Source organism: Acomys russatus, chromosome 12, assembly GCF_903995435.1.
Source record: "Acomys russatus chromosome 12, mAcoRus1.1, whole genome shotgun sequence".
NCBI classification, from domain to species: Eukaryota; Metazoa; Chordata; class Mammalia; order Rodentia; family Muridae; genus Acomys; species Acomys russatus.
This window is the reverse complement of record NC_067148.1, coordinates 7,804,655-7,822,859: the sequence shown is the minus strand read 5'-3', so window position 1 is coordinate 7,822,859 and position 18,205 is coordinate 7,804,655. Positions and strand designations below refer to the sequence as shown.

At 41.1% G+C, this 18,205-nt stretch overlaps 1 pseudogene; it reads right to left on the bottom strand.

Annotated features, from left to right (window-relative positions):
- The window catches only part of LOC127196671 (60S ribosomal protein L7-like), a 60,055-nt pseudogene extending 42,193 nt beyond the window's left edge, over nucleotides 1-17,862 (bottom strand).
- Nucleotides 17,863-18,205: the final 343 nt, after the last annotated feature.

Below are 18,205 nucleotides of genomic sequence, written 5' to 3'. Positions count from 1 at the left end.
CTGAGGTAATGTCTACCCTTGATGTTAAAGTGTGTTTCTTGGGTACAGCAGAAAGATGGATCCTGTTTTTGTATCCATTCTGTTAGGCTGTGTTTTAGTTTTATTACTTTATATTTTATTTATGAATTGAGATCATTGATGTTGAGAGGTATCAATAAACAGTGTTTATTCCTACTGTTTTGTTGTTATTGCTGGTAGGGGTCATGGTATGCGTTACCTCTCTTTTGATTTTTGATTTGCTGGTCTGGGATTATTTATTCCCAGTATTTTCTTAGGTTTAGTTAACCTCTTTGGATTGGAGTTTTCTGTTTTTTTTTTTTCTTTTTTTTTTTTTTTTTTGTTATGTTTTTTGGTTTTTCGAGACAGTGTTTCTCTGTGTAGCCTTGCCTGTCCTGGACTTGCATTGTAGACCAGGCCGGTCTTGAACTCACAGGGATCACGTGCCTCTGCCCCTGCGCCCCCCCCCCCCCCCCCCCGAGTGCTAGGATTAAAGGTGTGCGCCACCACTGCCCGGTGGTTTGGAGTTTTTATGATGTCATCTTTTGTAGGGCTGCATTTGTAGATAGATATTGTTTAAATTTGGCTTTAGAGCAGGCTGTTTTAGTTTGATTATGTTTTGAGGGGACTTTCTTTCCTAGTCAAGTCTATTTGGTGCTTCTTGTGCCTTGATAGGCACCTCCTTCTTTAGGATAGGGAAATTTTCTTCTATGCGTTTGTTGAAAATATTTTCTGTTCTTTTGACCTGGGTTTCTTCTTCCTCTATTTCTAGTCTTAGATTCAGTCTTTTTGTAGTGTCCCAGATTTCCTGGATGTTTCGTGCTAGGTTATGTTTAGATTTAACATTTTATTTGAATGAGGTATCCATTTCTTTCTTTCTCTCTCTCACTTTCTTTCTTTCTTTCTTTATATTTTTTTCTTTTTGGTTTTTTGAGTTGGGGATTTTCTGTGTAGCCTTGGCTGTCCCGATTCACTTTGTAGATTAGGCTGGCCTGGAACTCACACAGATCTGCCTGCCTCTGCCTCCCCTGGGATCCCAGGCATGCACTACTGTGCCCGGCTTGAGGTAGCCATTTCTTCCATTCTGACTTCTGGCCTGTGACCCTCTCTTCTATCTCTTGTATTCTGTTTGTGAGGCTTGCCTCTGGGGTTCCTGTTTGAGTTTCTAAAGTTTTCATTTTCAGATTTCCTTTAGTTTGGATTTTCCTTATTGATTCTATTTCCACTTTCATGTCTTGAACTGTTATATTCATTTCTTTCCATAATTTTTTTTTGTGTGTGTTCTCATAGATTTCCTTAAGGGATTTATTCATTTCCACTTTAAGGGCCTTTATCATATTCATGAAGACTATTTTAAAGTCTGTCTTGTGCTTTGCTATGTGGCAAAGCTCAGGACCTGCTGTGGTAGGGTTGCTGAGCTCTAGTGGAGGCACACTGTCCTGGATCTTACTGAGTGTGTTTTCACAGTGGTGTCTAGGCACCAGGTTTGGGTTGTTGTTGATATCTTGTCTTGTCTTTGTTGGGTGGGTGTTTTGTTCCTTGGTTTCTGTTGCCCTCTCTGGTTCTTAGGAGAGTGTGGTGGCTGTGTGTTGCTTGGTAGGGACTTCTTCTGGGATCTTAATAGGTGGCCACTCTGGGTCCCATATAAAATGTGTTTTTATAACTTGGGAGCTGACACTGAGGATGGGCTAAGTTAGCTTACTTGCTTCCTTGGCAGGAGCAGCCTGCCAGAAAGTTTTAATTTAAAGTTGCCTTGAGCCTGGGTATTGGGTGCTGGAATTCTAGCTGCAGAGGGGAGGGAAGCGGCAAGGCCAAAACAGGTTGCTTGTCACATCTGAGATGGAGAGACTGCGGGGGTGTGTGGGAAGAGCAAGGGAAGACAGCTGGAGGATCTGTGATCCAACAGGCTCTATTTCCAACAGGCACCCTTTGTACTAGGAGCTGTTGTGTGTTGCACACAGCTCTTTTCAGAGTCAAAGACTCACTTCTTTCTTTCCTTTTGGTATTTCTTATCAGGACTCAGTCCTGCGGCTGCACAGAGAATTGATTGCTGATAGTTCACACTGCGCCTCTTCCTAGGCGCTGCCCTTTGGCTGTCGAGAGTATGTCAGCCTTGGTTTCACTCTCGTTGCTAATTATGTGCATTCAAATACTCAGATCCCTGCCTTATCTGAGCTAACCCTGGAGGGCCTGCTCAGTTCTAGAGGTCTCAAATAGTGTCTGAGGCCCCTTCGTAAAATAAAAATTCTGAGATTGCATAAATTTAATTATAGAGGGCTAGGGGATAAAATAATAAGAAAGTTACAATCTAAAGTGGATAGAAGAGATGGCTCAGTGGTTAAGGACACTAGCTGCTCTTCCAGAGGACCTGGTTTGGTTCCCAGAACCCACGAGTGGCAGCTCACAACCACGACCACCCCGTGAGGATCTGAAGCCCTCTTTTGGTTCCACATGCACTAGACATGCACACGGTACACAGACATACATGCAAGCAACATACATATAACATAAAATAATAACAAACACTTAAAAAGGACACAGGTCTGTTTAGCATTTTTCAATGTATGTTAAAGTCTCAGCTCAAGTTCCATTGTGGTAACCACTGGGGCCGTCCTGTCCCATTTATGTCCAGCCAGGTACTTTCCAGACTGTCGACCTCAACCAATTCAAAAGTAAACTCTAATTCCTTTGAGCTGCTGCTCCTTCTACCACCAGACTCTCTGTATTCTGTGTAATTTTACCTATAGGCAGGGTAAGGCCAGGGCAGACAGAACTTTCTCTTTCGGGCAAGAGGACATTTTCAAAGGAACTAGCCCATTGCATGGTAGTTAGAGAAGCTAGCTACCACCTACAGAAGCCCAACAAACCTTTGCTTTCAGGTAAAGCTTTATTACAGAGGCTTTTACACTCTGATTCTAGTCTATCTCTGTTTAAACTCATCCTCTGGCCATTCATTATTTCATTGGGACCCATAGTTGTTCTCAGAAAATATTATCAGTTAACCTTCTGTAGAAAACAGGAGAGTCAGAAAGCATTTTCAGAGATGGAACCTGGGGGGAGCCTACTGTTGATGAAAGAAAATCAGCTCTCACCTCAAAGGAACAAAAGAGATGGTTTATTCTGGAACCAGATATGATGGACCACAGCTCAGGGTCAAAGACTCAGGTTCTTCCCAAATTCCATATTTCCATGAGGTGGCATTCCATGACGTTAATAGAACGAAGAACGTCAGAGATTGCCACATTTCTCAAATACACTGTTGAGTGTATGAGGTAAGTGGGGATAGGCCTCAGATGCTGTCTTGGCCTGATGGCATCCTTAGCCTTTTGGTTGGTGAAAACTGGAGGTCTGTTTATACATGCCAGAGCACAATGATCACAAAGATGGAAGGCCACAACAGGGCAGGTCAGTAAGTGGTTATTGAAGGGGCTAGAGAGGTCCCCAAATGCTTTTGCTTACAGCAGTCCATCTCTGCACATCACTGAAGTTTTAATCAGTCAATCAGCCTTGTTCATACTAGTATACTTAATAGCAGAGATAAAGGGACCCTAGGAAGCAGATTATGGGCTGGGACCAAGCATTGGTTTACCATCCTTGTAAGTGATGGAACACTGATGGGGCCTGGCATAGGCTGCACTATAGTTGTTAAAACTGTCATTACTGATAGGCAGTGATGGGATATTGATGAAAGGAAACATGGTGAGAGGTAGGATAAGGCAGATGTTTAAGAGATTGAGGCAAAATGGTGCTTTAAGTGGAGTGCCTGTTACTTGATGCATCAAAGCATAGAGAAAGACTGTGGAAGGCAGAGGGTGATTTATAAGGTGAAGGGTGCAAGTCAGAGGCTCCCTTCTTCAAAGCCAGAACCCCAGCTTTCTGACAAAGAACAAAATAGTTTTGTATCACTCCCAAAACATTTAAAAAAAAAAAAAAAAGAATTCAGTGAGATTGGTGTTCCAGTGACGAGTTCCAGGTTCCCATAAAACCAAACAAGGAATCATCAGAGATACACAATGCGAGAGAAACAGAGGTCATTTATAGAAAATGTTATACTTCCAAGGAAGGAGGTGGGTAGGAGCAAAGAGGGTTTAGCAGCTCAAACAAACAGCCCTGCGGCCCAAAGGCCAGGAGTTTGCAGCTCACACTCATGGGCTGTTAGGATCACTTGCATAGTGCAGTCTTTCTGGACACTTACATAGTGTAGTCTTTCCGGGACATGTGTTACATGCTCTGCCTGTTCTGTATACAACTTCACCCATCACGTGCCATATTATCATCTTAAATCTCCATGGGGTTGGGGTAGTGAGCTTAGTATTATAGTGATGCATGGACCATCTGTGGCCATTCGGTGTGTCTCCACCTGTAAGCTTCACTGTGGGATGGTGTGAGGTTTGGTGATGTTTCTAGCCTTACTCCTTGTTCTTCCTCCTCTTCTTTCTTTCCTCCTCCTCCCCTTCTTTCTTCTTCCTCCTTTTCTTTTTCATCCTCCTCCTTCTCTCCCCCTCCCTTCTTTTTGACTACTCCACCACCTCCTCCTCTTCTTTCTCTTCTTTTTTTCCCTCCTCCTCCTGTCCTCCTCCTCCTTTTCCTCCTCCTCTTTCCACTTTCTAGTTTTTTAAGGCTTTGAGCAAGGCCTCTCAGGCTTCTCTTCCCTAGTCTCCTGCCTCCTTAGAACACCAAAAAAGTGTCTTCTAAACCCTAACAAGATGATTTTGTAAATATCCAGAGTCCTGTTTGTGAAGAGTGGGGTTGCAGGTAGGGACATCAGGGTTAAAGTGCTTGGCAATTTCAGATCTTCTGTTCCTTTTCTCCGGCGTTTAAAGTCTTGCTTTACAAACATAACAATTTGATCTCTTATAGACAAACATAGATGATGCAAAACAACATTTGCATTGTTTATCCTCATCTCCATTTACTTGTTTATTTGCTTTGTTTTTTGAGACAGCATTTCTATGTCTAGTCCTGGCTGTCCTGGAACTCACTCTATAGACCAGGCTGACCTTGAACTCAGTGATGCTCTTGTCCTTGCCTCCTGAGTGATGGGATTAAAGGCGTGCTCCACCATGGCCCGCTCCCATCTCCATATTCTGACCGTACTTTCGTGCCTAACTCTCTTGATCAACAAGGGGGAAGTTAAATCATAAACTACTGTAGATGCCCTGGTGATCCAGGTACACAACAAAGGGAAGGAAATTTGAACCGCTTAGCCAACTTATACCAGCAGGAATGCAGAGTCTGCCTATGGAGCTGGTGCCTGAAGGTGCTGGCTCAAGAGGCTGAGAAAATCAACATGTTTTGAGATAGCTTCTGACATCCCTAGGTGACACAGTCTGACCGCTAACTCCATCCCTCTGGCTCTTACATCTTTTCCTTTCCCTCTTTGGGGACATGCTAACATGGACAGGGGAAAGCCCACAGGATCTGAACCCTACACAAAGAACTGCAGGCTTTTAAGGAATGTTGAGAGCAGCAGAAATAGTCTTTCCCAGGAAGGAGCACATTGATTGGTTATCTAATACCATATGATCAGACCTGAACACATACAAGTAACATTATATAGACTGAACAGGTTATGTTTATGTATTTAAAAGTATGTATGTGCGTGTGTGTGTGTGTGTGTGTGTGTGTGTGTGTGTGTGTGTGTGTGTACAATGAGAAAAGAACATAAATTTGAAAGAAAACAATGAGAAGTCTGTGAGAGGATTTAGAGGGAGGAAAGAGAAGGGGAAATAATGTAAATATATTATACTATCAAAAATAAAAATATTTTTAAAAATTGAAACAGAGTTGATTGATATGAGGTCATTTGATTTGACACAAGAAGTCAAGAGACAACATAACTAACATAAGAACCAGCTATTTTGTTTTCATTTTTGCCTTTCTTGGAAGGCAAAAAAGGAAAGTGGCCCTTTTTGGGAACCATACTGGAGATGTGAATGAAACTTTGGTGCTCCTGGACACCTGGAATGGGAGGTACATTAGCCAGCTCGTTCCCACTGCTCCTTCCTCCACCCAGGAAAATCTGAACCTCAAGGCAGAGACTCTACAGTGTCCTATTTCCTGGCCTGTCTCTCTCTGTCTTTCTCTGTCTCTTTCTCTCCTTACCCTCTCTCTATCGCTTCCTTCTTGCCTCCTCTCTTAAGTTCCCACCTATAAGTCTATAATAAACTTCAAATATACATACATATTTGAACATCAAAAATATGCAAAATATATAAACAAATATTTATTATATATAAGTTAATATATATTAAATTTACACATGTATGTATGTATGTATGCATGCATGCATGTATGTATGTATGTATGTATATAGTGCTGTTTGAGAACTGAGATCCCTAAAGCACAAAAAGAACTAAAGAAACCTGAAACAGAGGATGGGTGGTCACTTAAGTCTTAGAAACAAGATGAATGCAGTCACTGTAATGATCAGGTATGTCTGATGTTTCCAGTGCAAAATAGATGAATAGTCAAAATGGTATCTCATAGTGCATGCAATAATGATGTTGATAACTACAATGTTGATAACAGAAGATGTTGATAACTAAAACTATAGAATGGCCAATGCAAAAAGAATTCATAATAGGATGCTTAGTTCACACACCCCAGCTAATTCTCAGGCTCAGAGACCCTGGATGAAGGGGAGACCATGTTTCTATGATCCTTATACTTAGCAGTACTTGTAAACAGCGTTTTCCTTGTGACTCACCTGGAGGGCTTATGGACATTTACCGGGATAACCACATACATTGGAAAGGTGTTTGTGGGTCTTATCTGCATCGTGATGGCAATTTTAGACATAGAGTACATGAAACTTAAAACACCATGTTCACTCTGTCATACATGTGTGTGTGTGTGTGTGTGTGTGTGTGTGTGTGTGTGTGTGTGTGTGTGTGAGACACTTGCATGTATATATGTATGAGAGACAGGACACTGGCCCCATAAACATGCCCTAACCTCTAGAACCTATGGTGATATTCAGTTCACGGCAAAAAGAGATTAAGATTCATTGTTCTACAAGGATTATATCCAAGCAGAGAAAACGAGGGTTTTCAGGCAACATATCCTTTGAAAACATGCTCCTTGAAGCTTTCCTGTTGAGGGTCAGCATCAGTTCTCTTGGAGATGGCACCTACTGGCATTGGGTTGGATCAGGACTACCCTCTTGGGAAGCTCCCAATAGCAGAAATAAAAGGGTTCTGGTATATTTTGTTTTTATAAAACATTTGGCAATTAGTTCAGAGAATTCTGGGAGAGCTATCCAAGTGGCTCAGTACACTCTGTTACTCTCTTTTGTATACCTTCCTGATTTCAGTATGAAAAACATTGATTCTGCATTGCTCAGTAAATAAGATTGTTATAAAGACTCAAGAATTGCATTAAGAGAACAGACTTTTTTGATATCTATATTGAGAATTCATTAAAAAAATTATGTGTATGCAGTGTTTTGTCTGCATGTATGTACCACTTGCATGAGGGGGTCAGAAGAGGGTGTCAGATCTTCAAGAACTGGAATTTCAGATGGTTGTGAGCCACCATGTGAGTGCTAAGAATTGAACCCAGGACCTCTGGAAGAGCAGCAAGTGTTATTCCCCTCCTTCATTAAAAATAGATTTTTTTTTCATACAATGTATCCTGAGTTCCTTTGATGACAAGAGATGGCAGCGGAGGCTCCATCTTCCCCACTTCATTAGGATCACCTTCATATGCCTTAGGCCGTTTCCAACGCATAGGTTCCCATACCACCCCTTGAATGTGCCTCAATTCCAGCTCTCTCTGTATTCCCTCCTACAGTCTCATCTTCCATCTCCCAACTGATTCTCCCATCCCTGATCCCTGCTACCCTCAGCCCATCCATTGAATTCATTCTATTTTTCTCTTCCAGGGAGACCCATGTGTCTCTCTTAGTCTCTTCTTCTATACCTAACTTCTTTGGGTATACAGATTATAGTTTGGTTACCAATTATTTAATGGCTAACATCCACATGTAAATGAATAATAGCATATTTATCTTTCCGGGTCTGGATTATCTCACTCAGGATATTTTTTTCTAGTTCTATCCATTTGCCTGCAAAGTTCATGTTGTCATTATTTTTTAAAAGCTAAGTAATATTCATTGTGTAAATGTGTCAATTTTCTTTATCCATTCTTCTGTTGAGGAACATCTGGGTTGTTTCCAGTTTCTGGCTATTATGAATAATGCTGCTATGAACATAGTTGAGCAACTGTCCTTGTGGTAGAATGAAACATCCTTTGGCTATGGCTGGGTCTTGTGTAGATGGATTCTCATCTTTCTGAGGATCTACCATACTGTTTCGATCATCTCTGTACAAGTTTGCACTCCTACCAGCAGCGGATGAGTGTTCCTCTTATTCCACATTCTCACCAGCGTAAGTTCTCATTTGTGTTATTGATTTAGATGTTCTGACAGGTGTAAGATGGAATCTCAAAGTAGTTTTTATTTGCATTCCCTGATGGCTAAGAATGCTGAACACATCTTTAAGTGTTTCTCAGCCATTTGAGTTTCCTCTTTTGAGAATTTTCTGTTTAAATCTGTACTCTATTTTTTAAAAATTAGGCTATTTGGCTGTTTGATATCAAGTTTTGTGAGTACTTTAAGTAGTTTGGATGTGGATGTGGTGAAATCTTTTCCCATTCTGTAGGCTTCCCGATTAACAGTGTTCTTTGTCTTACAGATGCTTTTCAGCTTCATGAGGTCCAAGTTATTAATTGTTAATCATAGTGCCTGTGCTAACAACATTTTGTTCAGAAAGTTGTCTCCTGTGCCAAGGAGTCCAAGGCTCTTCCCCACTTTCTCTTCTTTCAGGCTCAGTGTATCTGGTTCTGTGTTGAGGTCTTTGATCCATTTGGACTTGAGCTTTGTGCAGAGGGATGAATATGGATCTATTTGCCTTCTTTATATGCAGCCATTAGGTTCGACCAGCACCATTTGTTGAAGATGCTGTCTTCTTTTCAGTGAGCATTTTCACCATCTTTATAAAAAAAAAAAAAAAAAAAAAGCCCTGTGTCCATAGGCATGCAGATTTATGCCTGGTTCTTCAATTTTATATGGTTTATCAGCCTATTTGTTCTTATGCCCCTGTCATGCAGTTTTTATTACTCTGGCTGGGTAGTGTGACTTGAAATCAGGCATGGTGACATCTCCAGCAGTTCTGTTTCTGTTCAGGACTGCTTTAGTTATCCTAGGCTTTTTGCTTTTCCATATGAAGCTGAGAATTGTCTTTTCCAAATCTGTGAAGAATTGTGTTGGAATTTTGATGAGGATGACATTGAATTTGTAGATTGCCTTGGTGGGATGGCCATTTTTATTATGTTAATCCTCCTGATCCATTAGCATGGGTGAGCTTTCCATCTTCTGATAGCTTCTTTAATTTCTTTCTTCAACGACTTGAAGTTGTTAATTCTACAAGTCTTTCACTCTGCTCTTAATCACTAGGCCATCTCTCCAGACCCTAGGCTGGACTTTTATTTACTTTATTTTATTTTTCTCTTATGTTCTCTACATCTTCTAGTGAAAGCAACAATTGATATAGAGCCATGCTATCAAATTTGGTAGCATTAGACACCTTTGGTTATGAAATTTGAATGATTGAAAGGAAATAAAGGTAGGAATTCAGTTAGTTGCAGTAGGTATACATGTGCTCAACAGTCACACACATGAGGAATAAAATATTGCTATCATTGAAAAAAGCACCACAGGACAACAGTGTCAAATAACTTGTGAGTTCCTTCATAAAGATCTAGTTGCCTAGTTAGGTGTTTTTTGGTTCCTACCTCAAACATCAAGTGTTATATAGAAATTGAGTCTCAATAGACACCCTCTTTCCTGAGCATTTCCCAAGGCTAGGGTTAGTCACTGTACTGAGCTATCAATTCAAAGTGCCCAACGCACGTACAGATGTAACAAACACCATGGCACCCACTGGAAATTAATCGTTCACATTCATTGTTCATGAACTGTATTCTTGCACTTGATGTGCATGGCACCTCATTCAACTCCAGTAGTACATGGTGAATTGAATATTATTTGCATTTTCCCAATAAAGTGTCTGACTCAGTAAGTCTGAACAACGTGTCACAATGGGGAGCTGGCCAAGGAGTGGCCCACGCTGACTCTGAGGGTCATGCTTTGCATCACGCTCTAAGAGTTTAGTGAGAAATCAGCTGACAAGAGACAAACGCAAGTCTGTTCACATAATCTGAAGTCCAGGTGAAGCAATTTCTACTTCCTTTTAGTATCCAGGCTTGATAGCTCCCCCTTCGCTGTCTTGGGAATTAACTTCCAGCAGGGAAGGATGATTCAATTTTTCATCTTTCCAAGATGAAACACTCATTTGTGTTTTCCTCATTCCTTATATCATCTGTGTTTCCCCCCTTTCAGCTTCGAGTGCAGACACTAAATATTTCTGTCTAATAACGAGCTCTGGGCAGGGCTGCGTCTCTGCACATCTGAGAAGCACAGGGTTCCAAAATACAGATGACTCGTGACAGCTTGTGATAATCAGGCAGCTTCTCTCTCAGGAATCGCTGCCTCTTTTTGTAGCTCTGCGCTTTGTTTTCCAGCTTCCTTAATGATCCTGGCAATCTGTCTCTTATCTGCTCTAGGATGTTGGAGAACTGCTTAAAAATAAGATGGATTTTTCTCCTTTTAATTGCCGCTTTTAAAAGGTGCCTTAGTGATGAGCCTGCTGTCTCTCATCTGCTCCCCCAGTAGAATTTGAAGTCACCTTCTTGCCGTATAGTCGAAGGTTTTGGCATCCAATTTTATACAGAAAATGTGAAGGGAAGGGAATTTAAAGCAGCATTTTTTTTTTAATTGAGGCACACACACACAACTTCAGCAGCTGCTGCTGAGAGGGGTATCATCAAATACCAGCACAGGCCCAAACCCATGGGGTCTATTTCCTAGCTCCGTCTTGAAGGGATTTTGCAATAGCGAGTGTCTACAGTGGCTGAGTCCGGCTAAGATTTAGATGACCCATTTCCCTTATCTAATGAATTCAGGCCCCGGAAACTTTGCAAAAGCTTTCAACTGACAAAAACACCAAGAGAGTCGATGTGAAATTGAAAGACAGCTGGCTTGGACTTGCGGCCTCTGGAGTTTAGCTGAGGAAGCTGCAAAATTGCACAGCTGCATGACTGTCAAAATGAAGATTCTGGTGTAAAGCTGGTCAAAACATTGCTAATAGACGAAGAACTTCATGCAAAAGCCTTTGCTTTACAGAGAAGGGGCTTCGCTTTAAATAATGAATGCACGTGAAGCTGTCACATCTATCGCCACTTTACCAAGATAAAGTAAGGGAGAATCATCATCGTCACAGATTTTTAAAAGTTCAATGACGTTGGAAAAACATTTAACTTTTCTTTTCTTTTCTTTCTTCCTTCCTTCCTTCCTTTCTTTCTTTCCAAAAAAGTGATTAAATTTTATTCCTGGAAACTGAACTGCTTTAATGTGGGTTCCGTTTTCAAGGCATCTCTGTCTAAGTTGCTGGCCTTGAGATGCCATGAGGACCGTTAGTACAGTGGGAGCTCTGGGCAGGGCTGCGTCTCTGCACATCTGAGAAGTGGGAGTGGGAGATTTGTTAGGATGTTTCCGGTAAGAATGCACATAACAAATTATTAGGTGGAGAACTACGTTGGCTGGCCATAGTGTTTTCAGGCAATAAATGATCTCACCAATTAAAGATTTATTTGTCTCTTTTAAGTAAAACGAAACCCAAACCGAGCAGCATTTACAACACAACTAAAGATTTAATGGGTGAGAAGGTCCTGGGATATTAAAGATACAGTTTTCTAAGCTGTAATTACAAGGCTGATTGTCTTTATGAGAACTTACCATTTTGGCTGTGTTTTCAAAGGAACCAGTCATGGCCACTCATGACGCCCATCAAAGCCTTCCTGAAACAAAATAAATGGCGGGAGTCAGGGAAAGGGTGAAGTTCAGCAGGTGTGAGGCCTCAGTCCAGTCCCTTGCAAAGGAACAACCGTACAACCCAAATCATATTGACCTGTGTTTAATGTATATGGAATTTGTGAGATGCTTGTCAGCACTTTAATTTTTAAAAAAATGATTTTACTTTTTATAATTATATGATGTTGTAAGGCTATAAGACGAAACGCTTAGTAAATGCCAAAATAGTAAAAAAAAAAAAAAAAAAAAAAAAAAAAAAAGCATTTGTAGAGTAGCCATGGGCCCCTCACCTTCCTGAAGTTTAAGAAGCCGACTCAAAGGCTCTCTCTGGTCTTTATTCAGCACAAGCTTCTCTTGCTTTCTCCTAAACACTCATCTCTACTTTGGTGCTTTTTCCTGCTCACGAGAGTTTCTGCTCGTGTGCTTTCTCCCCTGAGAGAAACGAGGGCCTTGACACCATGAGTCAGGTATTCTTCTTCAGCGCTGGGTGGTCCAGGATTCAACGACTGTCCCCATTTCCTCTTACTGTCTGTCACCCTCTGTGTTGGACCCCGCTACTAGGGTTGCAGTCCTTCATGACTGGAAAGCCCTGAGCTTGGCAAAACAGAGGAATCCCTTTGTCAGTGGGGCTTCCCAAGATCCCCACACCCTCTCCCTGAGGAATGTCCCTTAGCCCTTAGGGAAATTACAGGTCCAGCTCCCTTTCTTCTGATTAGAACCCATTCAGCAGGCATCTGGGATTCCTGGAATACCTCCCTAGGCTACTGAGGTATCTCATTGTCTTAGTCCTTCAGTCAATGACATCCATCCACCCTGGCCATTCCTAGCCCCACCCCCAAGTTCTATAAAAGTCTTGTTCACCCTGAATAAAACTGATCTGCCTCCCCATTTGTGGTCATGGGCCACTGAACCCCCCAGTTCATCGCCTCTGCTCCCTTGTTTCTGAGGACCAGTGGCCAAGGACTCCAAGAATGAACTTGATTCTTCTTGTCGTTGTTGGATCATTACCTTTGACCTATTATTAAAATTCTATTTATTCTCAAGCTTCAGGGAGAGAAGTAGAGAAAGATGTTATTTTTCCTCCGGTCATGGAACAATTGTATTTTCTTCGGGTTGATGCCGTTATTTAGATCTAGCTTTGGACCACTATTGGTAGGGCAGTTCCATGCATTAGTTGACAAAGGTCAGAGGTCAAAGGTCAAAGTATTTTACCCAGTCATAGCACGTTTCACACAATGTTGCATATTTTTTTTAAGACTTACGTTGTCTATCTTCTGCAGATGAAATTATTTCTTGAAACTGCAATGGAACTTAAATTTCTATTTTTGGAACTGAGGACTGACTTCAGGGCCTTGTGCTTGCTAGGCAAGTGGCCTACAGATGAGTTAAGTCCACAGCCTTGAGACTTTGGAGAATATTATGAAGTGGATGCTGGTTCCCTATTGCTAAGGATGCTATGCAATGGATGCTGATCCTACAGCATTTTCAGAGCTTTTGATTGGGAGCTCTTAGTTTTTAGAACAGACAGGAGGAATGATGCTGATCTATAAGATTGAGTTTAATTTTTTTTCTATTATGCTTTTCTTTGTTGATGTTCACTTTCCTTTTTTTCTTTTTAATGAACATGGTGTCTTGTTATGCACTATAGTCTGGTTTCAAACTACATAGCCATTCTCCCGCATCAGCTCCCTGGAGTGAGGAGTGTACCATCCTGCTTCATTTGTGTCCTGCCAAGTTTTTGTGACGTGACTCTAGTTACTAGCTCTGTAGTCATATCTAAGTTATGGTCTGCCAATAATAAGGGTCTTGCTTTCCATATTTCTTAATATTTCAAGACTAGTTATTTATTTTTTTGGCCAGCAAATTTTCCTGCTCTGAGTCACTCCTAATCCTTCAAAGTTCAAATAAAGGCTCCACCTCTTCCCAACTCTTCCCTTCTGTCTGCCGATCCTGCCTCTTTCACACAATTCTGTCATTGCTTCCCCACATGACATTACAGTTAGTTATTATCAGGGTTCTAAATTCTGAAGGAGTTGAAGCTGGGAGCTTATGCCTCATTCAGTTTTGTAGTCCCAGGATTTAGAAATGAGGTAGTATCCAATATCTTTTGAATTGAGTTGTTTATTTAGTACATTAAGAAAAATTAAAATCAGTATATTCTACAGTTGAATGCTCATAAATATCAAATGTACCAGTAGTTAACTATAAACCCTTTTTCTCAAGAATTAATTTTTTGATTTTTTTTTTTTTTGAGTTAGGTTTTCTCTGTGTAGCCTTGGCTGTCCTCGGCTCGCTTTGTAGATGAGGCTGTCCTCGAACTTGCAGAGATCCACCTGCCTCTACCTCCCCAGTGCTTGGATTAAAGGCATGCACCACCATGCCCAGCCAGAATTTATTTTTTAATTGAAGTAGAATTACATCACTTTCTCTCCTCCCTCCAGACCCTTCCAGCTAACCCCTCTAGAACCTTTCCCTGCCCCAACACTCAAGTAGATAGCCTCTTTTTTCTTTTATTGGTACACACACACACACACACAAACACACACACACACACACACACACACACATTTGTATATGCACAAATATATGTAAGTGCCATAATACCAGGAAGACTGCTGTGAAATAATCTTTCCTAGGGGAGTAAGAACACACTTAAATCTTTAGAGTGTTTGGTGTCTCTGGAGGTCAGACTTGATGCTCAGCATCTTGAGATTGGAGTTACAGACACTCAAGAGCTGCTGTGTAGGAGCTGGGAAGTGAACCTAGGTTCTTTCACAGGCATCAAATGCTATTAATCACCGAACTGTCTCTCTGGAACCCATTATATATATGTTTTGTGTGTATGTGAGTGTCAGTGCCATGATACACATGTGGAGCTCAGAAGACAACCCCAGCAGGTCAGTTTCTGCCATTCACCATACGGGATTCAGAGCTCGATTTAGTGGTAAGAGCCTTTACAGGGTGCGCCACCTTGATGGCCTCTGAAGTATCATTCTTAGAGTCTGTGTATATCTATCTGCAAGTTGGTTTTTAGAGAATAAACTTTCTAAAGTATATGTAGACACCTTTAAATATGTTCATGATAATTTGTAAAGTTCACCAGATATCTGTGTTTTGAGCATATTGAAAGTAACTGTATGTCTAATAAGATATATTTTAAATCACATTTTAGACATTGATACATTAAGCACAAAGCATTGCCCTCATTTGTGTGGAACTGAGTTATATTTGTCAACATAGATCTGTTGTTTGGTGTTCAGATCAGGTTAGAAATGTCTTGTTCCTCCAACATTTGTATTTAAAGAAAGCACATTAATTATGGCTTGGATCTGAAATAACCACTGAATGTTCATGTGGTAAAAGTTGGTCCTTAGTGCATCAGTGCTCAGAGATAATTGGGTCGTGAGAGTTGTAACTTCACCAGGGATTGATCCACTGGTGGAGCCATCCCTTCATGGCCATGACCCAATGGTGGAAACTGCAGCTGGGAGAAAAGTATGTGCCCGGAAAGAACTTTTTACCCCCTGCCTCTGTCTCCTCTTTTCTGTTTCTTAGCCCCAGGAACTGCTGTGTCACTCTGCTATATACTGCCTTCCATAGCCAGAAACAATGGAGCCAGAATGCAATGGGCTGAAACCTCTGAAACTACGATCTGGACTAATCTTTGTGTGTGTGTGTGTGTGTGTGTGTGTGTGTGTGTGTGTGTGAGAGAGAGAGAGAGAGAGAGAGAGAGAGAGAGAGAGAGAGAGAGAGAGAGAGAGAGACAGAGACAGAGACAGAGACAGAGACAGAGACAGAGAGAGAAAGTGAGTTCATGCATGCTATGTGTATATGTGGTGCTGGGATAGAGTCTAAGGCCTTGCATGTGCTAGGCTATGCCCTGTGCTGAGCTGTGCTCCAGCCCTGTTTTCTCCTCTCAGTTGATCTATCTCACATATTTCTTTGCAATATTCCGTCAAAAGCTGACTAACAAAACATTCAAATCCCTTCTAGCTTAGTGACATATATGTATATTATATATAGTAAACTATCATTTCATATAGTTATGCTGGGTGATATCACCACAGAGCTTCTAATTCCTATCTAATTGTAACTCAGTTTTCATTGGCCAGTCCCCCACCATCTCTTCTTCCCTCAACTTTCCAGCTTCCCAGGACTGCCATTTTGTTTGCCCCTTCCCACGTGAGTGAGATCATGGGGGGTACTTGTCTTTCTGGTTCTGACTTATTTCATGTAACATAGTGATTTCCAGTCCCCTGCTTACTGTCACAAAGCACCAAATCTCATTCTTTTTGTGAGTAATATTATATAATGTATTTGAATCAGGGTTTTTTTTGTCCATATGTCAATAGTTGGGCTTTTAAAAGTTTGCTAGGTCTTCCATATAAAGTCACAATTAGGTGAAGTGTGAATTCTGTCCTTCCTCCCCCTCCTCTTCCTCCTCTTCCTCCTTCCTCTTCTCCTTCCTTCATCCTTCCTTCCTTCATCCATCCTTCCTTCCTTCATTTTCTTCCTCTTCTTCCTTCTTGTTTTTTTTTTTTTTTCAAAATCATGTTTCTCTTTGTAGTCCCGGCTTTCCTATAGCCTGCTTTGTAGACCAGACTAGTCCTAAACTCACAGAGATCCACCTGCCTCTGCCTCCTAAGTGCCCATTTTATTCTTAAAAAATATATATGATATTTACATTTCCTGATGATTGTGCTTATTTATAGAGGATATTATTTGTTTGTTCTTCTAGTTTCCTTTATGAAACTGAGCATCTATTTCAAACCTTTTCTTTTCATTGCCTCTAGTTTCTCTAGGGGATATTATCTCTTCCACTGTGTGCAGGCTTCAGTGAAGGATTCTTCATTATTCAAGGTGGGTAGCAGAGAAAGGCTCATCCGAGTTGCCTTGGTCTTAATCTCAAAAGAAAAGCAGTTGGAGCTGGTTCATGCAGCGGTGGTACCCGGATAAATAGGCCATTCCTTCTTGCTGCTTGGACCGCTGGAGGCACACTGCTCTTTCCTGTTTTTTTTTTTTTTTTTCTCCATGGCCTTGCTGTCCAGAACCTTTCTGCTTAGCTATGCAATCTGTTTCTATTGCTTACAAAGAACCCCAGCTCCTACGACACTCAAGGTCTTTCCACCCTTTATTTGTTCTCAGCCACAGTAGGGGAATGGCATCTTTGTCAACTTGATTAGTCTTTAAACGCTTTATTCACATTAATTCTACTGTTTCTCATATAAGAAACTTTCTATGAATTGAGCAGAACTCTTCGGGTAACTTGCTGGATGGAGTCAGTTTTAAAGTTGTTACTTTAAATCACCTTTTCATGGTCTTTTTCACTTGCAAGAAAGACTAGCTGTTACCTCTACAAACACTGTAAATAGTTTTAAAAGAGAGGTCCAATCCTCAGCATAGAAATAATGTCCTCACCTTGGGGTATTATGGCATCAGCTTTCTACAAGGGTGTCTATTTCTTGTGTTTCAAAAAAGTATCATGATAAAAGCTGTGCATGTGTCGGGTGCCCACTCAGTCTCTGAGAGATTTGAAGCTATTCACCTCTGCTTTCTATTCAGAAAATAATAGTTTTATTATATTTTTGGGGGGCAATATTTAAAATCCAGAAGCAGAAAAAGAAGCACAATTGTAAATCTTCTGCCACTTTAAAAATTTCTGTCTCTGTCTCTGTCTCTGTGTATGTGTGCATGTCTGTGTGTGTGTGTGTGTGTGTGTGCATGTGCGCACGTGTGCTGGTGGTGCCCATGTGTTAAGATGCCCAGGTGGAGATCATAGAACAATTTTTGGAAGTTGGCTCTCTCTTTCACTGTGGGTTTCTGGAATCGAACTTGGGTTGCAAGGCTTGCACAGCAAGTACTTTTACCTGCTGTGCCACCGCTTTAGTGCCTTTCACAACTTTTACAGCATATTTTAAGGGCTTGAACTTCATCGCAGCGAGAATGAAATGGACATTATTTAGATGAAGGTTAAAAGGTAGAACTGCTATTCTGAGTAGGATGTCTGTCATAATTGAGCTCTTGAGCCACAGGGGTGAGTCATACTTTGCCAGGTACTCACTCTCCAAAACACTTTTTTTTTTTGTAGGCTTTAAAAGACGAATGCCTTTAGAATGTCAGGCTTATGTTTCTTCAAAGGGAAGAAAATCCTTCTGGAATATTAAATGGGCTTACTAAGGGAAGACTTTTGGCTAAAAGGAGATCAAATATTTTCTTTTATCAAAAGTTCAGTTCATCACTGTGAGTGAAAAGATTGTGGAATAGCTGCTAAGATTA